Source organism: Pleurodeles waltl, chromosome 5 (genome assembly GCF_031143425.1).
Source record: "Pleurodeles waltl isolate 20211129_DDA chromosome 5, aPleWal1.hap1.20221129, whole genome shotgun sequence".
NCBI classification, from domain to species: domain Eukaryota; kingdom Metazoa; phylum Chordata; class Amphibia; order Caudata; family Salamandridae; genus Pleurodeles; species Pleurodeles waltl.
In genome coordinates, this window is record NC_090444.1 from 245152543 (window position 1) to 245179334 (window position 26792).

A 26792-nucleotide genomic window follows, 5' to 3' on the forward strand; every position below is an offset into this window, starting at 1 on the left:
TTCAGGGCAATTTCCCCAGACTTTATGAGTTCGGGGACACCATTGCAGGGATACCATTACACGCGTGCACTACATATAGGTCAATACCTATATGTAGTGTCACAATGGTAACTCCGAACATGGCCATGTAACATGTCTAGGATCATGGAATTGTCACCCCAATACTATTCTGGTATTGGGGGAACAATTCCATGCATCCCCGGGGCTCCAGCATAGAGCTCAGGCACTGCCAAACTAACTCTCCGGGGTTTTCTCTGCAGCTACCGCTGCTGCCAACCCTCAGACAGGTTTCTGCCCCCCTGGGGCCTGGGCAGCCCAGTTCCAGGAAGGCAAAACAAAGGAATCCCTCTGAGAAAGGGTGTTACACCCTCTCCCTTTGGAAATAGGTGTTAAGGGCCTGAGAGGAATAACCTCTCCTGGCCTCTGGAAATGCTTTGAAGGGCACAGATGGTGCCCTCCTTGCATAAGCCAGTCTACACAGGTTCAGGGATCCCCACAGCCCTGCTCTGGCACGAAACTGGACAAAGGAAAGGGGAGTGACCACTCCCCTGACCAGGACCTCCCCAGAGGAGGTGCCCAGAGCTCCTCCAGTGTGTCCCAGACTTCAGCCATCTTGAGTGCAGAGGTGTGAGGGCACCATGGAGACCTCTGAGTGGCCAGTGCTAGCAGGTGACGTCAGAGACCCCTCCTGATAGGTGCTTACCTCTCTCTGTAGCCAATCCTCCTCTGAGGGCTATTTAGGGTCTCTCCTGTGGGTATCTCATCAGATAACGAATGCAAGAGCTCACCAGAGTTCCTCTGCACTTCTCTCTTCGACTTCTGCCAAGGATCGATCGCTGACTGATCCAGGATGCCTGCAAAACCGCAACAAAGTAGCAAGAAGACTACCAGCAACATTGTAGTGCCTCATCCTGCCGGCTTTCTCAACTGTTTTCTGGTGGTGCATGCTCTGAGGACTGTCTGCCTTCACCCTGCACTGGAAGCCAAGAAGAAATCTCCCGTGGGTCGACGGAATCTTCCCCCTGCTAACGCAGGAACCAAACTTCTGCATCACCGGTCCTCTGGGTCCCCTCTCATCTTGACGAGCGTGGTCCTTGGAACACAGGAGCTGGATCCAAGTGTCCCCGACAGTCCAGTGGCCCTTCTGTCCAAATTTGGTGGAGGTAAGTCCTTCACTCCCCACGCCAGACAGTAATCCTGTGTCCTGCGTGAACTGCAGTTGCTAGGGCTTCTGTGCACTTTTGCAAGATTTCCTTCGTGCACAGCATAGCCCAGGTCCCCAGCACTCCGTCCTGCATTGCCCAACTCGCTGAGGTGGACTCCGACTTAGTGGGACCCTCTTTTGTTGTGCTGAGATGACCGCCATGCTCTGATCTTCTGAACGCCTGTTCAGGTGCTTCTGCAGGTGCTGCCTGCTTCTGCGTGGGCTCTCTGTTACCACTTCTTTGTTGAAGAGGTGGCAGCCAATCAGATCTTATTTTGAGATCTCTGGGATCTGTGGACCCTCTAAGTACTAGCTATGCAAATTTATTTTATCTTTATTAACTCAAAAACTACTGAATGGATATACACCAAATCACAAAAAGAGACCTTTCTGTAACAAAATCTAGCTTTTTGGCAAATTTGGTGTAATTCCGTTCACTGTTGGGGCAGTATTTGTGTTCAAAATACTTATAGGAAATTGCATTGGGAAAATGCTTTTTGGGTCCCCGCTTGTTCTCGGCTCCCACTTCATAAATCACTCCGAAACATACAGACAGCAGCTGAAGTAACTGGCATACTAGTTGTGAAAATTTCATGAAGACTCATCAGGTGGCACCAAAGTTATTGGCAAAACAAAAAAATGTCTTCCAATGGAAATTAGATCCTAACTATAACTACCTACTTGCAACAGCCCTAAAGTAACTATAACTGCCTCCTCACCAATCACTGCTAATTGCCCCAAATATTGCAACACTGATCCCATCTTTGATAATATCGTTAATAATATGAATGCTTTATTTGTAGTGAAACTATTGAGGAAAAAATTATGCATGGTTGGGGTGCGCGTTATAGTTACCTTTGGACACGGGTTATAATTACTTGAAATAACTCTAACTATAGCTGAATTTCTATGGTATTGTACATTTAAAATGTGAGCCTAATTATAAAGTCTCTATAACCTTTGGTTTTAAGTTAATTTCTATGTTTTTTTAAATTCTATTTCCTAACTATAACATCACTGTAACCTTTGGTTTTCGAATACTACCTATTCCTACTGGCAGTTGCTGGTAGGTAGTTATAGTTAGGACTTTGACACCGCTTGACAAATCTTCACAACATTTTCAAACCTTATACTTCAGTCATTTCAGCTGCTGTCTTGAAAGTTTCAGGGTGATCCATTAAGCAGGGGGTGATAAAAAGTGAGGGGTCCCAAAATGCATTTTCCCATAGGGATTTTAAACATAACTACAGCCCAAACTACAACCCGAACCGCTGGACGGAATTGCACCAAATTTGGCAGAGAACTAGCTTTTTGTCTAAAAAGCGTTATTTTGTGGTGTACATCCGTTCAGTTGTTTCTGAAATATAAATTATAGCTATCTGATTGGCTGCCAATGCTTCAACAAGGAAGTGTTGGCAGGCATTTTGAGACTCGGCTTCAGCCGAGTCCCACCACAAAAATCAAAAAAATAATAATGGGGCCAGGCTGTGGGACACCCTAAGCCCCTAGCCTTGGTGTAGGGGTCCCCCAGGTGCCCAACCAAGGCTAAAAAGCATTTTTTTAAATCTCTGAAAAATCTGTAGATGGAGCCACAGATGTAAAAAAACATGTGGCCTCCCTCGCTTTTTCTTTACTTTGCCCCAGGGTAGGCCAGGTCTCAGGGGCATGGGGGGTGAAGAGCGGAGTGGGGTGCACAGGGCCTATGGTATCCCCAGGGACCACATGCACATATATATATATGTGTGTGTGGGGGGGGTGGGTGTATGTGTGTGTGTGTAGGACCCCAACTCCTTGGGGCAATTCTTTTCACATTAAGGGGAGGCCACGCACCCCACTGCAGCCCCGGGGACCGCAACCTCCCTGGGGCTGAAGAATAATAAGGGAATGGGCTATGTTGAGGACCTCCAGCCCCGGGGACCACCACTTTCCGGGGCACATTTTAGATGTTGGAGGAGGGCTGTGTGTCCCCCATGAAGGAGCCAATAATGACCCTGCGGACCCCCACCCCCCAGGGCTGGCTCCTGCTATTTCCTGGGCTGCTCACCCCGAGACATAGTGGGCCCCAGGGGATGGGATCCCCGGGGCCGAAATCGGCTGGCGAGGGGTGCCACGCAACCCCCTTTGCCCCCACTGGACATTTACCCAATGAGGTAACACTATCTAACCAGTAGAAAGTGCTCCAGTTGGATAGACATTTTGTATAAACTGTGAACTCATGTTAGAGAAATGAGAAGACAAGCTTCCGTTCGGGCCATGATGTTCATTTCACAGAAATCAAACCTCAACAGGAAGTGCATACAAGTATAAATGGAGCAGGTCTTCCAGTTGAAGCTTCACTTCTGGAAAGGTCAAATGATCCTAACTCCAGGGCTTGGCGAAGGCAAAGCAAGTGTGTTTACTCTGCAATTCCTTATAGAAAAACGATCTGAAATCCTTCATGAAGTGAATGTATTTTTCATCTATTGGAGCACAATCAGACACGCTCACATCCACTCACACACCCACATAGACCCTATCACACCCACTCTCACATCCAGACAGATACTGTCACAGCATCTTTCACACCTAGAGACACTCTCTCACATCTTTTCTCACACCCAGAAAGACAGGCCCACCAGCTGTACATGCCCAAAGGCTGTGCAAGCATGGGGTTGGATGGTTAGGGGCGTTGTCCACAGGGACTTGCCACAGGCCAGATCCTGTGGCCATTTCCCTCCACGCATGGCTGAAGACCATGTCCAGCATGGGATTGGACAGCCTCTTCCCATTTTAACCAAAATTTGGTCCTGGTGTTGAAAAAAAATAAGCCCCTGAGAGATGTGGTCCCCTGGGCCTAATGAGACTCAGGGAGGGTGACCATTGTTTAGAAAAACACAGACCTGTGGGATGGGGCTCCCAGGGATTGGGGGCTATAGGGGTTGGCCATAGGGCCTGGCTGAGGGCCAGGTCCTGCAGCCAACTCCTGTTGCACACAGCTGCCAACCAGCCCGCAGACGGCCTACGGCCATCTGCGTTGGTGGTTGGATTAATGTATAGTAACAAAAATTACTTCACGTTAAAACAAACATAGAAATTCAATGAAAAAAACAAAGGCTACAGGGACATTATAGTTAGGACATAGAATTAAAAAAAACATAGAAATTCAATTAAAAAACCAAAGGTTACAGGGAGGGTATAGTTTGGCTCACATTTCACACGTATGCAGCCATAGAAATTCTGCAGTTATAGTTACCGGAGCTAACTATAACTTGCGCACCTGTAATGCACTGCTTATGACCTTACATATACATATACTAGGGGCAGCAACAAAGCTCCACAGCATATAGGTCTGATTGTGTGACCTAATTGACCTTCCCTAGACTTTGACATGGTCACAAAGACACAAGCATCCTCTTGGCAGGAAGATGAGCCTGAGACCTGGGCCTCATTCTGTGGATAGATAGGTCTGCAGGACCCAAGACAGGGAAGATTGGTGATCCCCCTATATGGGGAGTGCTGGAGACTCTGGAACGGACCTGCATGAGAAGTGGGAAGACCAACTAGCCACAGGCCCTCGGGAAGGTCCTGATAGAGGAGGCCACCCTTCACTCTGCAGTGAACACCCCCTCACACAGAAGACACAACTATGACCCAAGGGGGCCCATGGGGTACATCATAACAACAGATGAAAATGGACAAGTACGCTACTACCCCCCACCCCACAGAGAGTGACACAACATGAACCTGGTATTCAAGCCAGCTTATGGTGGGCAACTGATGGTGTTGTGTAGCCATTTTAGTTATAGCTCCATGCACGTTATTTTAATACACTAGGTCGCTGTGCACTTCATCCTAGATATATTTTATTCAACTTCGTTTTATTATTGTTACAATAACCATTTTTATTGTCTTGTTTTATTTTCCATTTATCTAACTGTTTTTGCCTAGGCCAGCACTCTGTTCTCAAACAAGACATTCTTGGCCGCAGCACGGTACATTGCCGGTGAATGTGGTAGAAGTTTAGTCTCCAACATTCGTAGAAAATACACATCCTTATGTAGGGACATTTTCTTAGAACATCAGCTGTGTTGTTATAAAAACACTTCCTTGTCCCTCACACGTTAGAGGGAGATTCCAGCCAGTGAACCATGACTGTATGCTGATTGCTGAATGATTTGCTACAGATGCTAATGCAGACCGTAGGCCTTCACTCATGTATGGGGGATGATGTCTTCCCAGGGGAACCTGAAGGGCAGAATTAGAGCTTAACATGCTGTGCTCAATCATAACCTAGGTTATCCAGAAGAATTGTCCTATGTAGATGATATGTATCTTACGGAAGATGAATTGCTACAACATTTAAGACGGGTAGCCCACATTGTTGAAGGATTTGCTGAATTTGGCTGCAAATTCAATTTAATAAAAACAAAAATCGCCTTCCTCAGCGTCCTGTTTTTGAGATATAAGCCGTCAAGTGAAGGAAAGAGCCTAGCGCCACAATTCTTATAAAAATGTGGACAGTTATAACCACCAAATACTATTAAATAAACTCCAATCTCTTGGGTTTCCAAAATGTTGGCAGAACTTACATTCCAGATTATGCTACATGCAAAAAACCTTTATATGATCTGATACATTCTGATTTTTCAAGTACATTCTGGACAATTGAACATATACGCATTCTTCAAGATTTGCAAACAGACATGCTTGCAGCACAACACTTACACACGAGGGACAACAAAACACATTTGGTCATCAGAATAATAGCTGGTGCCATCGGTTTCACCTATATGACATTCAATGAAGGTGAAACAGTGCCGATGACGTGCAAATCACACTTATATTTAGTGGCAGAACAACGCTTTGCTCCCACTGATAAAATTCTCACTGCTGTAGAGATGGCTGTCATTAAAGAACGACCTCTTGCCCAAGGAAAATGCATTATTTTCGTTTCTGCTTTTCCAGCGTTGGAGGCTGTTACAAAGGCCAGCGTTCCAAACGCAAAGGCATTGCATCCACGTTGGATACAATGGGCTACGTCTTTGACAGCCACAGATGTTGACTACATTTTTTACCCACAATTACAAACTCAAGAATTTTTGCAGTATGAAATAGAATACCCAGCTCCAGCAAATATATTGCCTATTGAACAATATTATAGAGTCATGTACACCGATGTCTTAGCACAACCTGCAATTGGCACAGAACACCAATATTCTGCTGCTTGCGCTGTCGTAAGTGGCTACATGGAGGGCAATACATTTTGTCCCCAGATACATTTATACATACCCTAGGGGATTGCACAGCACAGTTAGCAGAGCTAAAGTCCCTGGTGATGGCACTGGAACACACGGATCCTGCACAGCCTACACTGATTGTTTGTGATTCATATTATTGTGTCCAGTCGTTCAATGAATATCTGCATTACTGGCGCCAGAATGGGCTCAGAGATTCCAAAGGCAACACCATTAAACACAGACTTCTGTGAGGGAAAGTAGCGGATCTATAAGAGACACTACCAAATGTCCATGCTGTACATACACTTGGACACCAGCGCATTGGGATACATGTTAATGGAAACACATTGGTTGATGAAGCCGCAAAGTCAGCAGTGGCTATGGCCGCTGTAGCTGCAGTAACACGTTCAAGTACGAAACCGACGCAGACATATGGGCTGCCGTGAAAGCTACAGCTGATGGTAAACCCAATCCTAAAACATTTCCAGCTAAATATTCCTACCGAATGGGAGATAGCCTGAACGCTGAAGTTAGAATACCAGGTGTAGGCGTGAGGGACATTCCCAACAAAGACATAAGACCAGGGTTGATTAAAGCAGCGCATGAGGGGGTGGCATCTACCCATGCTGGTGTGGCGGCTACAATTTCAATCTTTAAAGCGCGTTATTGGTGGCCAGGCCTCTACAAAGAGACTAAGCAGTATGTCCTTTGTTGTGACATCTGCCAACAAATTAAAGTTTCCACTGCTAAACGCCCACCGCAGACGCCCCTTTTGATTTCAAACAAACCATTACAATGTATGTACTTGAACCATTGCGGCCCCCTAACAACAGATAGTGCATACAAGTATATATTAGTCGCTGTTGATTCATGCTCCAGGTTTTTATGGGTGTGGCCACAACGCTCGGCTGACGCTCGGACAGTTATTAAAGATTTGCGAGTCTTTATCGGTACATATGCAGTTGCAGCTTTCCATTCGGACCAGGGCCCTGCTTTCGCCTCAAGGGCATTCAGGGACGCCATGGCTTAGTTGGGGGTCCAACTCCAGTACTCATTTCCATTTCATCCCGAGGGAAATAGTGTTGTGGAGTGATTAAACCATGATTTAAAGCAATCCTTAACAGCCAGAGTCTTAGGTACGGGTCGTAGCTGGCTCAACCACCTATATGGACTTCAGAGAGCACTTAATATTCTGCCTAGAAGGTTGCTGGGGGGTCCTACTTCATATGAGTACCTGTTCGGAACATGAATGTATGTTTCGGATCTTGATGGTCCTCGCGTGGAGGCAGCAGAAACTCCTTTTGACATAAATGAACGTATCACTGTCTTACAGGAATTACAACAGTTTGTGACGATAATTCTTCTATCAGTGCTGCCTCCACAGGAATCAAGGATGTGCCTGTAACACCTACCGGTTAGATTCCCAGAGTTGGGGATCTTGTACATGAGACGGTCACTGTGAAAAAGGAATTTGGCCCTTCTTATCGAGCACCAGTCCCAATATTGGGAATACATGGTTCCAGAACTGTAATTCTACCACTGTTGGTAGGTGCCAAAGAAAATCATTTTGTCTCCATCAACAATGTCAAATTACACTATGTGGCCAATCCTGCACAGCCGACCAAGAGGAACATCCAGTAGTTCCTGAATCCCTCTCACTACTGGTCAAGAAGTGCCTCTACAAGTTGTTTATACCAACACTGACACCTCTCCGAGCTTGGAGAGGGTGGAAGGTGATCTTGCATTGGTTCCACTAACATCGAACAATACAGAAATAATTAACCAATTTGACTCAACTCCAACACAAACGGATGGTGCTATCTATTGTGTGCCACCACAGGAAACACCAACTCCACCAATGGCCACGGCTCCAGCATTTGCACGTACTGCTTCTGGATATTTTGCCGACTTCAATGATGACGTCTCAGACTCATTTGCCTGTTCGACACCTGACTTATCAAAAGCACGTAAGCTAATGAACTGGCTTAAAGAAACATATTTTGTTTTTCTATGGAACTATCTATGGATCTCTTTGACTGTCCTAGCCTTCTTATTTTGGATTGGTTTTGTTATTACTTTTTTCTTGTTAATACATGGTCATTTTCTTTGGAAAAATCAACAGTTGAATTGGTGGAGGAGGACTTAAAACCACATTTTTCATCACATAAGGTCCGAAGAGACTTATCATATATAAACATTTCCGCAGTTCCAATTCCTGATGTGATTGTTTCAGACAAAGTAATATTTGATAAGTATGGTACCACGGAAGTAATTCAAATACCATATGTGTTCAAACTATCAATGAATTATATTATAATACCAGGCATTGTTTCTGATGATTGGAATGTGAAAACAGTTGGTTTTATGATGACTGAATTGCGGTATTATACTGTCTTTGAAATCAAAGATGTTTATCAATCTATAGAAAATTATGGTGATATGTTTTGCTATAATTATTATGGGCACTATTTCATTCATAGAGTGAGCAGCCCCAAAACTATTTTTAATTTAATACAATTGCAACATTGTCCAACTCCGCCACAAGGGAGTTCCAAAACATATTCTGAAAGTTTACATATTTTTATGGGTATAATATAAAAAATGCTGAGTCATATTATTTTAAATTACCACATACTAAAGATATACATATATTATTGACAAATACAAAATTTATATATTCGGAATCCTTTGTTTCCTGGTTGTCTATAGAAAGCTATGAATATTGGTTGAAATCGATTTATCTGAAGAGTGTATGAGGAACTAGACATTGGCAAATTAGGGTAAAGGAAGCTTTATTTAGAGCATGCCTTTTACCTGTACAAATGATATTCTTAAATGAAACAGTACAACAAACAAGTTGTTTAGGCTTAGCTAAAATTAAGGAATTAAACATGCCCAGTATACCTGCCCCTGCCAAGTTTTATAAATGGCAAAAATATACAAATGCAACTGACAATCAGCTAGACGAATGGGTCCAGAATGGTACATTTAATGTTTCACTGACACTTCCTGGCGGGTGGTTATTGTGGCCAATAGATACCAATGGGTGTCATCAACGTTTTATCAATTCCTCGGGGGGGTTTAGAACTAGTAGGCCGGGCCCTCGCTATATATCATCCGAACATGCGGGTATAGTTACAACATATACTGTAGAAAAATTGTGCCAGCAATGGTTAAGAACATACTGACTAAATGCGGTTAAAGAAAACCTTAGTATCCTGACTAATAACACTGACTTGCAGGATTTCCTGTTGGGCCCCAGAAAACACAGAGGGAAGCTTTTCTTATATGAAGTATATAATGACATTTGGAAGCTTTCCCAACAAGAGGCAGCTGCCCGGTTAAGGCAAATAGACAGGGAAATTTTGAAAAAGGCATTAGCTGTTGTGGATAATGGGACTAACATCTCGTCCGACCGGATATACACTTTAAATAACATAATCTCTTCGGCTATGGACATTATACAAACAGATATGGCTTCTTTACACCATGGGCAGAGTCAGTTAAGATCCATTATGCAGTTGGGTTCGACACTTCAAACACTGAAGGCGGGTTGCGTTGCCTGGCAGCATGTCAGTGTGAGGGAGATATTGTCAAAGCCCAGCTCACCTGAGTTCTTGTTCAGTTCTGATGGAGGTTGAACACAATCCGACCCCACCCTGAAACTGCTTGTTCCAGCACACTAGTTTTTAAAACAGTGCACTAAGAACAGAAGCTCAAGGGAAGGGGGGAAGTGGATAAAATAAAAAATAAAAAGACAACACCGTTCTTGCGTTTCCACTGTTGAAGTGCTGCACAAATCTGCGGCCCTTTCTGACTTCTGTAGAAACTGGTGCCTAATGAAACATAAACAAAGAACAGATAAGTGCAACCTATTCCTAAATGGGTTCCTGACTATCCCTTTATTTATTAGAAATTCTCTTCTAAAAGTACCTCTTGGATCCTGGTCTCTAGTTTCCAGGTTTGGAATGTGTTACTGCTCTGGGATGTGTTTTCTATTACTGTAAAGCTTCTAAAACATTAAACAAATACCGTTATCAGAATTACCAATATCAAACATTCATCATAATATAACTAAAGCCTAAATTCCCAATAGTAGACTCACTTTTCCCATATTTCCAGAATCTTTTATAAAACAAATACTGTACTTTTACATCAAAATACAGCATGTAATTTGTGCAAGTCCTTGATTTACTGTTTGCCTTGCTGTCAATGGTTTTCACTGTTCGATTCCCAAAAGTTCCATAAAAAAAAAACAATGTCCGTTTCACAAAGTTCCGCAAAATACTCCTGCAACAAAGAGCCTGAATCACAATGCTCGTGGAAGGCACTTCGCCTCAAACTGTCTATACACGAATCCAGAAATTGCCGTCAAAGCTTCCTCAGGTAATAAAAAGTTTTGCACTTACTTGTTGCTGGCAAGAGATACTGATCAGTCTAACCTTGTCTTCTTTCTCTTTTGCAGGTTACTCGTAGGAGAGAGGCTGAGGCAAGGAGGAACCGGAAACCGGAAGAAGGAAGAGCCAGCAGCTGCGCCCATTGAAGTCAAAGAAAGTCTGTAAAGAGCAGGAGTGCCAGCGCCGAGGGATCTGTTCTCAGGTAAGCTGGAGGTAGACGAGCACAAGCACTGGGTGAGGCTCGGGGGATGCCTTTTATAGACAGGGCTGGGTGTGGCTCAAACAGCTGGGTGTGGTTTGAAGGGCTGGGTGTGGTCCTCACATGCTGCACATGGTCTTGAAAGGTGTGCAGAGTTTCAGTTATTATGCAAATGAGTTGGATTTACACATGGCGTAGGGAGGAGTGTTTTAAAGAAGCCTTGGTAAAAGCAAGGCCCAATGTGTAAACAAAACAGCACATTAAACAACATACACAGAAGCCTAGGGGGGGGGAAGGTGAAATAACAAGAAAGGCTTTTAATAGTAAGTTTAAAAGGGAGCTATTACAGAACCCACTAGTGCAGTGAGAGGGGACATGCTCTTTGCTGTGTACAAACCCTAACAGTTGCCCCCCTCAAAGGCCCTCCTACAGGACGGGGTTTTCCTGGATTTTTTAAATAAAACCGTCTAATCAGCTGTGGGGCATGTACATATGATGCTGGTTCCCATGAATTCTCAGATTCATCATATCCTTTCCATTCTACTAAATAAAACAGACGTCCACTAATTCTTTTTGAGTCTTTTATGCTTTTCACTTCATATTCCAGATTTCCCTTAATTGGTATGGGTGGAGGTGGTGGTTCAGGTCGGGTTTTTGAGTTGTACGGCTTAAGCAAGGACACATGGAATGTAGTATGTACTGGATATTCTTTTGGTAAATCTAATTTTACTGTTACCGGGTTTACTATGGCAGTTATACTAAAGGGTCCAATGAAACGTGGTTGCAGCTTTCGAGATCCCTCTATGTTTAGGTTTTTTGTGGAGAGCCATACCTTGTCACCAATTTTATACATAGGGGCCTCAGACCTGTGTTTGTCTGCTTGTCTTTTCATGCTTTCCTTGTACTTTAATAAATGTTTCCTGGCTTTGTCTTGTATGTCACCTAACCTCGTTAGTCTATCCGTTACTGTAGGCAACAGGGAATCTTTTAACGAAATGGGTATAGCTCTTGGATGATACCCCTGCAAGAAATAGAATGGTGAGCAAAGTAGAGCTGAATGCTCAGTATTATTATAAACAAACTCTGCTACAGGAAGAGCTTCCAACCATTCACTAGAATAATCAGCCAATAAACAACGTAGCGTTTGAAGTAAGGTTTGGTTCAGTCGTTCAGTCTGTCCATCTGTCTCTGGGTGGAAAGCAGTGGATAAGGCCACATCTATTTTCAGTTTTTCACATAATTTTTTCCAAAATCTGGAGTTGAACTGGCTCCCTCGGTCTGACACCACTTTGCTTGGCAAACCATGTAAACGCACAATTTCCCTTATAAAAATATCGGCAAATTCTGCCGCCGAGGGTAATTTCCGTAATGGTACAAAATGTGCCATTTTAGATAAAAAATCCACTATAACCAACACTGTTGTGAAGGATTTTACAGGTGGTAAACCTACAATAAAGTCTATGCTCACAGTGTGCCAAGGTTGTTTGGGTGTTGGCATTGGTATTAACAAGCCGTCAGGAGCCTTATGAGAAGATTTATGTCTTGCACAAATTGGACAGGTAGTGACAAATTGCTTAATGTCCTTTCTTATAGTGTCCCACCAAAAGTGTTTTTGCACATTTTCCAGGGTTTTTACCCAACCAGGATGACCTGCCAACGGTGAGGCGTGATGCCAAATTATCACCTGTGTTTGTAATTCAGAGGTGGGCACTAACAGCATGTTGTCGTGATACAATAAACCTCGTTGTATTGTGTTATGGGAATCCTTTAACCAATCCTGAGGTGCTATTTGCATGTGTGCATTATATAGATCTGTGATGAAATCCTTCTGTTGTACTGGTGCCAACAACTTTTGGGGAGGAATAATGGGTTCTCCTATTTTATCTTGTTTCATGTCTGAGGTATGTCCGTATCTAGATAACACATCAGATTGAATTTGTTGTGCACCTGGTCTATAGGTTATAACAAAGTCAAATGTGCTAAAAAAATTTAACCAGCGCATCTGACGTGGTGTTAGTGCTTTAAGTGATCCAAAAAACTGTAGGTTCTTATGGTCAGAAAAGATTGTAACTGGGTACTTGGCTCCCATTAAATGGTGCCTCCATTCTGAAAAGGCTACTTTGATAGCTAGTAGTTCCCTTTCAGCCACAGTGTAATTTTGTTCAGCTGGCAATAACTTTTTGGAATAGAAGGCTATAGGATGTAACTGGCCATCTACTGCATCTCGTTGAGAGAGAACTCCTCCTAAAGCTACTTGTGAAGCATCCGCTTCAACAAAAAAGGGCAAGTCAGGATCAGGATGTTTCAGAATTGGGGCTGAAGTGAACTTTTGTTTTAGGAGTTGAAAGGCGTGTGCCGCCTCATCAGTCCAAAGAAATCGTTGCCCTTTCCGCAACAAGGTAGTTATTGGGGCCGCAATGTCTGCAAAATGTGCAATAAACCTCCTATAAAAATTGGCGAAACCCAGAAATTTCTGAATATCTTTTACAGAGGATGGTTCTGGCCAATCAGCAATAGCACTGATTTTCTTTACATCCATAGTTATTCCTTGAGGTGACAGGCAGTATCCTAAAAAGTCCACCTTGCTGACATTAAAAGTACACTTTTCTAACTTAGCAAAAAGATGATTTTCTTTTAACTTTGATAATACTGCACGAACATGTTGGGTATGTTCTTCTGAGTTCTTAGAGTAAATGAGGATGTCGTCTATGTATACTATGACACAAACGTCCAGGAGTTCGTGTAGGACCTCATTTATAAAGAACTGAAAGGCCGCAGGGGCATTACATAACCCAAAGGGCATTACTGTGTACTCAAATAAACCAAACTTTGTCTTGAAAGCTGTCTTCCACTCATCCCCCTCTTTTACTCGGACCAGGTGGTAAGCTCCCCGCAGATCTAGTTTAGTGTATACAGTAGAATGTCTTAATTGATCCAACAACACAGGTATTAGAGGAAGAGGATATTTATTCTTTATTGTAGCCTTATTTAGTCCTCTATAATCGATACACGCGCGCAGGGATTTATCCGGCTTCGGGATAAAAAAGAGTGGAGATGACACCGGAGATGTGGAATGACGGATGAACCCAGACTGTAGTAGGTCATCTAGGTAGGTTCTTAAGTATTTGGTTTCTTTGTCAGTCAAAGCATATACTCTGTTATTAGGTAAAGGGGCCCCTGGGATAAGATCTATACGGCAGTCATAAGACCGATGTGGGGGCAGCACACTAGCCTTTACTGGATCAAAGACGTCTTTAAAGTCAGAATATTCAGGAGGGAGACTTGGTTCATCTTGTGTAACACTAGCACAGTGTAATACTGGTCTCTGTTCTGTACCTGCTTCTTGATAGCAATTGGTTCTACAGAAAGAGGAATCCAAAGTAACAGTTCTATTCACCCAATCAATTTTTGGGTTATGAGTTGTTAACCAGGGTACCCCGAGAATCAAACCAAAATTAGGAGTATCTATTAGATCAAAGCTAATCACCTCTGTGTGCCCGTTCTGACAGACCATAACAAGTGGACTTGTTTGTTTTGTGATTAATCCAGAGGTCAATTCTGACCCATCCACTGCACATACTGCTTCTGGACAAGGCTTTAGGCACATAGGAAGTCCTAAGATTTCAGCTAACTTATTATCCACAAAATTTCCTGTTGCGCCTGAGTCCAGTAGGACAGGGAGAGAATGCCTCACTTGGGTAGTAACAATTAAAACGACCTGAATTATGAAATGTCTAGGTATGTGTGGTACCCTGAAGGGTGCAGCATTAGAGGTTTGATTAAGATGTTTTCTCGAACAAGTAACCTCTCCCCTTGTCGAGCTTAATCGTTTCCCGATTCAGTTGAGGAGGTGGAGGAAACAGCACCCTTTCGTGGAGTTTTAGACTTTACTGGACATTCTCTGGCAAAGTGACCTGCCCTGCCACAATATAAACATAATTGAAATTTTCTCCTTCTTTCTTTTTCCTCTGATGTGAGTGGACCTCTGAGTGTCCCTATTTGCATAGGCTCTGGTTCAGGGAGTTTATTATCTGTGTCTTTCTTCTCGTGTCTAATAAAAGTTAACCGTGATTCCAGTTTGTATTTATCTCTCTTTCTTTCTCCTAGTCTATGTTCTAATTTCACAACTAAATCTACAAAGTCCGAATAGTCTTTTGGCAAATCAACGATATGAGCCAGCGCGTCTTTTAACTCGTCTCTCAAACCTTTATAAAAAAGGGAGACACGCTTTTCTTCTGGCCACTGTGTCTCGGTGAGTAAACGATTAAAACTAGTGAGATAGGTCAATAAATCCTTGTTACCTTGTTTAAGATTTAAAAGCTCATTATCACTTGCCTGCATGAAAGTGTGTTTTGCAAAAAGGCTGGTCATGGTACGTTTAAATTGATTCCAATTATGGAGGATGGGATCATCTCTATCCACGAAAGGAATTGACCAATTGGCTGCTGTGCCACCCAAATAAGACAAGACGAATGCCACTTTCGTATCATCAGTAGGGAACTGTTGTGGCTTACAAATGAAGTGTAATTGACATTGATTGATAAAAACATGGAATTTGTTACTATCTCCATGAAAACGTTCAGGTGCTGCTAAGGGCACAACATTAGGAACATTAACAGTAACCTCAACTGGGGAAGGCAAAGTTGTATGTTTTGATGGCGCCCCTGTCTCTGAGGAGGTTTTAAACAAAGGCGTAGAAGCTGTGTTCCACTGAGATCCCCTAAATTTATACCTGCTTAAATCCTGTTTTAAAGAGGTATTCTCCATCTTTAATCTCTCTATTTCCTCTTGCATATGTTGCAAGATGCCAGACACTGATTCATTATGAGCCAAGTCCTCATTTAGGGCCAGCGCCATATCCGTGACGTCAATGCCCTCTATTTCTCCCCGGTATTCATCATCCACCAGAACTGAAATTTTTTAAGGCTTGTGCTTCTGTCAAAGCCCAGCTCACCTGAGTTCTTGTTCAGTTCTGATGGAGGTTGAAGACAATCCGACCCCACCCTGAAACTGCTTGTTCCAGCACACTAGTTTTTAAAACAGTGCACTAAGAACAGAAGCTCAAGGGAAGGGGGGAAGTGGATAAAATAAAAAATAAAAAGACAACACCGTTCTTGCGTTTCCACTGTTGAAGTGCTGCACAAATCTGCGGCCCTTTCTGACTTCTGTAGAAACTGGTGCCTAATGAAACATAAACAAAGAACAGATAAGTGCAACCTATTCCTAAATGGGTTCCTGACTATCCCTTTATTTATTAGAAATTCTCTTCTAAAAGTACCTCTTGGATCCTGGTCTCTAGTTTCCAGGTTTGGAATGTGTTACTGCTCTGGGATGTGTTTTCTATTACTGTAAAGCTTCTAAAACATTAAACAAATACCGTTATCAGAATTACCAATATCAAACATTCATCATAATATAACTAAAGCCTAAATTCCCAATAGTAGACTCACTTTTCCCATATTTCCAGAATCTTTTATAAAACAAATACTGTACTTTTACATCAAAATACAGCATGTAATTTGTGCAAGTCCTTGATTTACTGTTTGCCTTGCTGTCAATGGTTTTCACTGTTCGATTCCCAAAAGTTCCATAAAAAAAAAACAATGTCCGCTTCACAAAGTTCCGCAAAATACTCCTGCAACAAAGAGCCTGAATCACAATGCTCGTGGAAGGCACTTCGCCTCAAACTGTCTATACACGAATCCAGAAATTGCCGTCAAAGCTTCCTCAGGTAATAAAAAGTTTTGCACTTACTTGTTGCTGGCAAGAGATACTGATCAGTCTAACCTTGTCTTCTTTCTCTTTTGCAGGTTACTCGTAGGAGAGAGGCTGAGGCAAGGAGGAACCGGAAACCGGAAGAAGGAAGAGCCAGCAGCTGCGCCCATTGAAGTCAAAGAAAGTCTGTAAAGAGCAGGAGTGCCAGCGCCGAGGGATCTGTTCTCAGGTAAGCTGGAGGTAGACGAGCACAAGCACTGGGTGAGGCTCGGGGGATGCCTTTTATAGACAGGGCTGGGTGTGGCTCAAACAGCTGGGTGTGGTTTGAAGGGCTGGGTGTGGTCCTCACATGCTGCACATGTTCTTGGAAGGTGTGCAGAGCTGGGTGTGGTTTGAAGAGCTGGGTGTGGTCCTCACATGCTGCACATGGTCTTGAAAGGTGTGCAGAGTTTCAGTTATTATGCAAATGAGTTGGATTAACACATGGCCTAGGGAGGAGTGTTTTAAAGAAGCCTTGGTAAAAGCAAGGCCCAATGTGTAAACAAAACAGCACATTAAACAACATACACAGAAGCCTAGGGGGGGGGAAGGTGAAATAACAAGAAAGGCTTTTAATAGTAAGTTTAAAAGGGAGCTATTACAGAACCCACTAGTGCAGTGAGAGGGGACATGCTCTTTGCTGTGTACAAACCCTAACAGATATTTTCTTCCTTTAATTTAACGCAACAACAACAACTAATGGCTAAGAAAGAAACGACTTATCTCATGCTAAACATCGAGAAATTAGAAAAGTTGCCTTTTACTGTGGCTGAAATACCATCTGCTGAGTGGTTAACACACAGGATCATCAATCTGCCTATTTTCACAGTACAATTTAACTCCTGTTTAAAACAGATTCCAGTAAGTAGATATCAAAGGCTGGGAGATAATACATCCATGAGGTGTGGGAGCTTCCCTTCTCATACAAATGTCTCAGTGGTATGAAAGAAGTCTTTCTTAGCGGTAGTGAATGCAAGACTTCAGTAAGCCATTCGATGGTTAGTAAACAGCTGTCCTTGCATGGGGCGTGTAATGCTTCTGCAGCGAACTTAGCTTGTTATCTGAAGGGAGTTCCAGTCCCCTTGATTAGACCAACGTACCAGGTGCCTTCAAACGGCAGCTAAGTCCTTCTCAATGGTGAAGACTCTTGTGGTATGCGAGCCGGAATAGTTTACTTTGTTTCGGTCTCTAAGGTCGTTACATGCTGCAGGAACGTACTTTTTCCCCCCACTAAAAGTAATGAGGTAGCTAACATTTGGCCTCACATTGCTACTTCATATGTGAATTTTGACAAGTTGAGCACACTCAAGGCTTTACTGTTTCAAAAGCATGTGGTCCTTACATCTGCGCGAGAGACCTACGCACTTCAGGTGGCAAGGTCGTCAGCAGAAATACAGTCCCTTTTAAATACAAACTTTCCGAGACACTTTGGTGAACTCCTGGCATGAATATTTAATGTGTCGAGTACAACTGGAATAGCACATTTTTTCAAAGCTGTTGGTTCTGGCTTCATTCACACCTTCTCCTCCATATTCGGTTTCATACTATCAGCAATCCACTCAATCTTCTCTAGTATTTCCGGAGGATTTCCGATAACTTTGGCTTTATTAGCTGGCATTTTGCTGCTGCTATTTTTTATGCCCAATGGCTGTCCTGCCGCAGCAAGGAGGAATGAAGGCGCTCCCATCAGCGCAGCTGTGTTGTGAAGGCATGATGCAGTATTTTGGGGCAACACTCCTGGAGCAATTGGAGTGTGGCTGGTCCTTGTCATTCAGACAGGTCTTGCATTGTGTGCAGCCCGTTTTTCAGTGCCTTTGATGCTCTTTCAAACATGCACTGGAAGTCTGTCTTTCGACACAACGCTTGCCTACATTGGATGCTGATCTGTTGATGTTCTCGCTGAGGGTTGTTACCGGACATGCGCTTGCTACGAGAAGCTACTTATGAGTTACCCTTCTTTGAGGATGTAGCTCACGACTCATCACTGGACACACCATGGAATGCCACCTTGGCTGAGGCTGAGGCTACGGAACACAACTGCTCCTTGATCCTTCTTGGTGATGACTTTCCGACTCTAAAATAGGCCGAAGTGGAAGATCTCCCGCTCTCCATGGCCCAAGAATCAATTGGAACTTTTCAAAATTGACTTGCCTTTTGGAATTCGGTTTTATGCCACATGCTCAAGTTTTAAATTGTCCCGTTAGGTGCTCATGTGTCCCTTTGACTTGTCATCATTGACATTGCTTATATATATATATATATATATATATATATATATATATATATATATATCTTAGGTTGAGCGTTTTAGCAATAATTTTATATATCTCTGGCTTTGAACCACTTTCAACCAAAAAGGGGAGGGTGTTATGTAGACATTTCAGTTATAGCTCCATGCATGTTATTTTAATACACCAGGTCGCTGTGCACTTCAACCTAGATATATTTTATTCAACTTCATTTTATTACTGTTACAATAACCATTTGTATGGTCTTGTTTTATTTTCTGTTTATCTAACTGTTTTTGCCTAGGCCAGCACTCTGTTCTCAAACAAGACATTCTTGATCACTCTGTGCTTCTTCCAAGGCTACAGCACAGTACATTGCCAGTGAACATGGTAGAAGTTTAGCATACTTACGTAGGGACATTTTCTCAGAACATCAGCTGTATTGTTATAAAAACACTTCCTTGTCCCTTACACTTTAGAGGGAGATTCCAGCCAGTGAACCACGACTGTATGCTGTTGCTGATTGCTGAATGCTTCGCTACATGCTTCACTACAGATGCTAACGCAGACCACAGGCCTTTGCTCAGGTATGGGGGTTGATGTCTTCCTAGGGGAACCTGAAGGGCAGAATTAGAGCTTAACATGCTGTAATCAATCATAACCTAGTTATGAATTAGTCCATTGATTATAGTGACAATATGATAGCGTTTTTTTTATGCTTTGCTCTTCTCGTCACAATTTTAATACTGTCATGTTGTATCGTCCTGGTTATTGCAGCTCACGCTTTGCTATCTAAGATGCAGTCATTTTATGAAACCTATTATTGAAACATATACTGCTTCTGTTTGTCATTTATATATGAGACTGAATTTTGTGAATGAGAGAAACGGATGAGACCTGAGTGACCACGACTTCCCTGAGAAGCCACGTATGTCATGTGCTCGGCCGCCCAGTCATCACTATCCTTGGGTAGAGATGAGGCACTGCTAGTTGGCCAGAGCAAAACCCAGATTAGAGCAACAGGTGTCACCCACAGTGGGTTAGACTTAGGCCCTCATTACAACATTGGCAGTAAAAGCCGCTTTACCGCAGTGCAGAAGACCGCCAACACAACTCCGCGGAATTCCGCCACGGTCATTATGACCCAAAGGCCGGAATCCGCCAAAATCTAGACACCCACACAAGTCCGCCACACCAAAGGTCAGTGATAAACTGGCGATAAGAAATCCTCCAACGTCACGCAACAGGAATACACCCACACTATTACGACCAACGAATCCACGCAGCGGTCTTTCAACCGCGGTATTCCATTGGCGGTACACACCGCCGAGCTCAAAATACACACACATATTCAAAACACAACCACATTGGACAAACACACACACCTGATACACATACACACACCACTCCCACACACCCAATACAATATAAAACACACACCCACATCACCCACAAACCCCTACGACAACAATTGCGACTGAAGGCCAGAGAGGGACACAACCATCCACAAATTCGCATCCACAGGCACTCAACACCATCACCCACATAACATCTACGCACCTCACACAACACACCACTAAATATCACCCCACACATCACAACACACACCACCCCACACATCACCCACACCACCCCATTGCACGGCAAAGACTCTCCAGGTTCTCTGAGGAGGAGCTCAGGGTCATGGTGGAGAAAATCGTCCGGGTAGAGACACAGCTATTCGCTTCACAGGTGCAGCACACCTCCATAGCTAGGAAGATGGAGCTATGGCGAAGAATTGTAGACAGGGTCAACGCAGTGGGACAGCACCCAAGAAATAGGGATGACATCAGGAAGAGGTGGAACGACCTACGGGGCAAGGTGCGTTCCGTGGTCTCCAGACACCACCTTGCGGTACAGAGGACTGGTGGAGGACCCCCACCTCCTCCCCCACAACTAACAACATGGGAGGAGCAGGTCTTGGCTATTCTGCATCCTGAGGGCCTCGCAGGAGTAGCTGGAGGAATGGAATCTGGTAAGAAATCTTTACTACTATATCCCCCACCCTACCTGCATGCCATCACATACCCCCACCCTCGCCCTCGCCATCACCCCATCACTCCTACTCCTCACACATGTCCCAATATCACAAACCACACATCCCAAACCCAAGCCCTGCATGCAGCACCAAAGCATGGACACCCAGCACCAAAGCATGGCCACTGCATATACCCATACACCCCCTAAACCATCCTCACACAAGGTTCTACACCGGAATGCAAGCACTGGGGTACACGGTCACCCACTCATTGCACACCATGGCACACACAGATGCACTAATCATGCCTTTTCACCCCTGCAGGACCCCTACCCAACGTCACCGGACAGGAGGGTCCAGACATGTCCACTCCACCCAAAGAAGAGGCCCACAGTGATGACAGCAGCTCTGTCCAACTGGATCTAGATGACCAGCGCAGCCCATCTGGGACCTCAGGACAGTCGGTTCCCCTCACACTGGCACAAGCCACTACGGACCTTCCCCCCCTCTGGAAACACCAGCACAGCACCCAACCAGCGGGCCCATACCTCTGTCCCCAGGACACGTCAAGCAGCAGTGTGTCCACCACTACAGGGAACCCAGGCTAACCCACCACCCCACCAACAACAGGGACCTGGGGGCAGTGACAGTGGGCACACAGTTCAGGGGACAGAGGCCCAGGGAAACAGGGGAACGGGGTGGGCTGCTGTGAGACAGGGGGAATACAGGCCCAGGGAACCCACTCTCCACGAGGCCCTCGCCAACATCATGGGAGCCTACCACCATTCCCAAGAGACGATGGCAACAGTACTGGCCAAGTTTCAGGAGACCCAGCGGCTGCAGGAGGAACAGTATTTGGGCTTCAGGGAGGAACACAAATCCATAAATTCCACCCTGGGCACCATTGTAGGGGTGCTGAAGGAACTCGTCAACACCAGGAGGGACACTGTGGTGCAACAAGGGGCCCCTGACACTAGCCTGGATGATGAACTGCCCACCACCTATGCCGGCGCTAGTGGACAGGAGGCACCACCACAGGACCACCACACCAGCACCCCACCCCCTGCAGAGGGAGAACCACCCCGCAAACAGTCCCTGAGTTCCAGGACAAAGACAGAGAACAATGCCAAGACCCCCGCCAAGAAATGAGACTGCCCTCATTGTCATCCTTTTGTCCCACCTTGTCACACTGTCCATCCTTAAACTGCCCTAGCACCACTTCCTATGCCCCTTTGGACAATGCACCTATGAGACTAATAGACTAGACTCTGCCATGGACATTCCTCCACCATCACCCCTCACCATTTTACAACCCCCTCCAATATTGAACACTTAAATAAACTCCCTTAAAGCACAAAACAATCTGGAGTCTGTCTGTGATTTCAAAATAGTGTATTAGCAATTACAGTGGCAAAATGGTCTTTCAAATGTAATGTCAACATATCTATGTCACACAGCTGTAGTCCATGAGGAAACAAAGAAGATGTCACACAGTGGGACCCACATCTGTGAATTCGTAAGGGAAAGTGACAACTCAGTGAGCATACACTGGGTGAAAATTACAGACAGTAGAGAGGTAATAGATTTTAAATTAGATGTAGCAGGCAGTGTTGTCTTCTTACCTGTGTCTCACTGGAAGTATTGCAGGATCACTGTGTTCCTGTTGTCGATGTCCTCTTTTTCTGCTTCCTCGTCGTCACTGTCCACAGGCTCCACAGCTGCCACAACACCTCCATCTCGACCATCCTCCTGTAGAAAAGGCACCTATCGTCGCAAAGCCAAGTTGTAAAGCATACAGCAGGCCAGTGATCTGGCACACCTTCTTTGGTGAGTAGAATAGGGAACCACCTGTCATATGGAGGAACCGGAACCTGGCCTTCCGGAGGCCAAAGGTCCGCTCTATAATCCTCCTAGTTCGCCCATGGGCCTCATTGTAGCGTTCCTCTCCCCTTGTCTGGGATTCCTCACTGGGGTCAGTAGCCCTGACAGGTTGGGGTAACCAGAATCCCCTGCAAATATTGAGGGACAACTATTAGCCACACACTAACTCATAGGGACATCCACAGACCCAGACAACTATTACAACTGTATTGGGTCCATGTGTTCACCTAAAAGCCACACACAGTGCCTCTGTAGTTGCCCAATCACATAAGGGATGCTGCTATTCTGCAGGATGTAAGCATCATGCACTGAGCCAGGGAATTCTGCATTAACATGGGAGATGTACTGGTCTGCCAAACACACCATCTGCACATTCCTGGAATGGTAACTCTTCTGGTTTCTGTACACCTGTTCACTCCTGTGTGGGGGGGCCAAGGCCACATGTGTCCCATCAATGGTACCTATGATGTTGGGGATATGTCCCAGGCCATAGAAATCACCTTTCACTGTAGGCAAATCCTCCACCTGAGGGAAAACGATGTAGCTTCGCATGTGTTTCAGCAGGGCAGGGCAGGGCAGACAACACTCTGGACAACACGTTGGAAAACATAGGCTGGGACATCCCTGATGCAATGGCCACTGGTGTTTGAAAAGAACCTCTTGCTAGGAAATGGAGTACTGACAGCACCTGCACTTGAGGGGGGATTCCTGTGGGATGGCGGATAGCTGACATCAGGTCTGGCTCCAACTGGCCACACAGTTCTAGGATTGTGGCACGATCAAGCCTGTAGGTGATGATTACATGTCTTTCCTCCATTGTCGACAAGTCCACCAGTGGTCTGTACACCGGGGGATGCCGCCATCTCCTTACATGCCCCAGCGAACGGTGCCTATGGAGAACAGCAAGCAGAGATTCAACCAACTCTGAGGTACGTTAACACAGCTTACTCTGACAATATTCATAAATCTAAATTAGCCTGTGTGAGTGTTTAGGCAAGGCCTAGGTATGTGTGACGCAGTCAAAAATATTGCCATGTGGCCCCCTGAAATGGCGGCTGCCTGACCTGTAAAGTGGAACAAGGGGATATGAGGTAACTGCGCTGGCGTTATACACCGTCGCGGTAGGTGGTCAAAGACCACGGTGTAATTCTGCATTGGTTAGCATTGGACCCTAAGGGTCCCAGGAGCCAATGACGATGTACGCCGGCGGTGACGGCACGCACCGCCGCGGACGGGACCGCCATTTTCTGTCTGTTCAATCACTTGATACCTGATCTTCAACAGGAGAGGACCTACACTGCAAGTGCTACTGTGACCTCAGTCTGGAAGAGACAATTGCTGGTGAGTCTGGGGAAAGGGCCCCTGCCTTCAGCACGGAGGAGTTGGAGAAACTCGTGGATGGGGTCCTCCCCCAGTACAAGCTACTCTACATCCTCCAGACAAACAGGTAAGTACACTGTGAGCATACTGTATGGGCAATGCCTGTGTTGAGTGGGGTGGATGAAAGATAGGGGGGGTAGAAATGAGGCGTGCATGAAACGACAATGAGTGCATGTGCATCATGGCAAGGGTACGGATGCGGGTCAATGACTGTGACGGTGCAGTCGGTTATTACTTCCCTTTTTCCCCTGTACAATTCCTGTAGGTCAGCGCCCACCAGAAGAAGGACATTTGGCGTGCCATCACCAAGGACGTCCAGACCCTGGGGGTCTACCACAGACCTTCGCCCCAGGCACCTCAGGCCCTGCCCCAGTCATCCCTGCTGCCCTCAGTGAGGAGGCCATTGACCTCCTCAGGTCCCTCACTGTTGGGCAGTCTACCATTTTGAATGCCATCCAGGGTGTAGAGAGGCAGTTGCAACAAACCAATGCATACCTGGAGGGCATTCACTCTGGTCAGGCTGCCCTTCAGAGAGCTTTTCAGACTCTGGCCTCAGCATTGATGGCAGCCATTGTCCCTGTCTCTAGCCTCCCCCCTCCAACTTCCTCCGCCCAGACCCACACCCCTGTACCTCAGCCTATCCCAAGCACACCATCAGACCAGCATGCACACATCTCAACACACAAGGGAAGCTCTGGCAAACATAAGCACCACACATCCCAAAGGCACTCACGCAAGCATCAGACACATGCAGACACACCAACATCCACTGCCTCCACTGTGTCCCTCTCCTCCTCGTCTCCCTCCTCCCTCCCTGTCTCGTCTCCACTCACACCTGGATGCACTATATCCTCAGCCACTACCTCCATCACCAGCACACGCACCATCACACCCCGCTCACGTGCAGTCACCACCCCCACTACTATTCACACATCCCCAGTGTCCTCTCCCAGTGTGTCTGTGAGGCCACCTCCCAAGGTACACAAACGCAGTCACATACCCACCCAACAGCCATCCACCTCACGACAGCCTCCAGCCCATGCATCTTCACCCAAAGTCACCAAACGTACACCTCCTACGACCACAACCTCTTCCTCCACTCCCAAACCCCCTCCAGCTACCTGTCCCAGTGTTCCTAAGAAACTTTTCCTGGCCAGCCTTGACCTCATTCCCTCACCTCCCCCACCCCTTCAGTCTCCTAGGGCCTGACTCTCTTGGTCCCAACCTAGCACCTCAGCCACGACATCGGCGGGACCCGTGGTGCCAGTAGTCACCGGATTATGGAGTGCACCAGGCAGCAGGGCAGCCAGTGTGGCAAGGAGCCACAGCACGGACAGTCCCCCACCTGTCAAGCACAAAAAGTTGGCCAGTGCCCGGCGGGAGAGGGGAAAAAAATCAACCACCAAAGCCGCTCCCAGGGGTACATTTGGGAGTGTGGAGACAGCTGCGACACCATCCAAGCTGGGGAAGGGGCACATTAAAACAGGCAAGTCTGGGAAGATCAGCACGGCGGACAAGACCGCCAGCAGCCCCGCTGCCCAAGACAGGACCGCCAGCAGCAGCCCCACTGCCCAGGAGAAGTCCGCCAGCAGCCCCGCTGTCCAAGACAGGACCGCCAGAAGCAGCCCCATTGCCGAGGAGAAGACCGCTAGCAGCACCGCTGCCCAAGACAGGACTGCCACCAGCTGAACCGCTGCCCAGGACACCACCGCCAGCAGCACCGCAGGCCAGGACAAGCCCGCCACCAGCTGAACCGCTGCCCAGGACACCACCGCCAGCAGCACGGCAGGCCAGTGAGCCCCAATGATTCCAACACTACTGAGTCCGCAACGGGCAGGATGAAGCACTCTGGGCACAAAGCCCCCTCCAGAACCAGTGGAAAGTCACATCCACTACCTCAGTCCTTGGCAGGATGAAGCACTCTAGGCACAAAGCCCTCTCCAGAACCAGTGGAGAAAGACATCCACTACCTCAGTCCTTGGCAGGATGAAGCACTCTGGGCACAAAGCCCCCTCCAGAACCATTGGAGAGTCACATCCACTACCTCAGTCCCTCGCAGGATGAAGCACTCTGGGCACAAAGCCCCATCCAGAACCAGTGGAGAAAGACATCCACTACCTCAGTCCTTGGCAGGATGAAGCACTCTGGGCACAAAGCCCCCTCAGAACCAGTGGAGTATAACATCCACTACCTCAGTCCTTGGCAGGATGAAGCACTGTGGGCACAAAGCCCCCTCCAGAACCAGTGGAATAAGACATCCACTACCTCAGTCCTTGGCAGGATGAAGCACTCTGGGCACAAAGCCCCCTCGAGAACCAATGGAGACTGTTATCCACTTGAGAGACTGTGGCTTTGCACTCCCCAGGATTAAACAGTGGGAAACCCACCCACTGTAGAGACTTGAGAGACTGTGGCTTTGCCCTCCCCAGGATTGAACAGTGGGCAACCCACCCACTGTAGAGACTTGAGAGACTGTGGCTTTGCACTCCCCAGGATTGCACAGTGGGCAACCCACC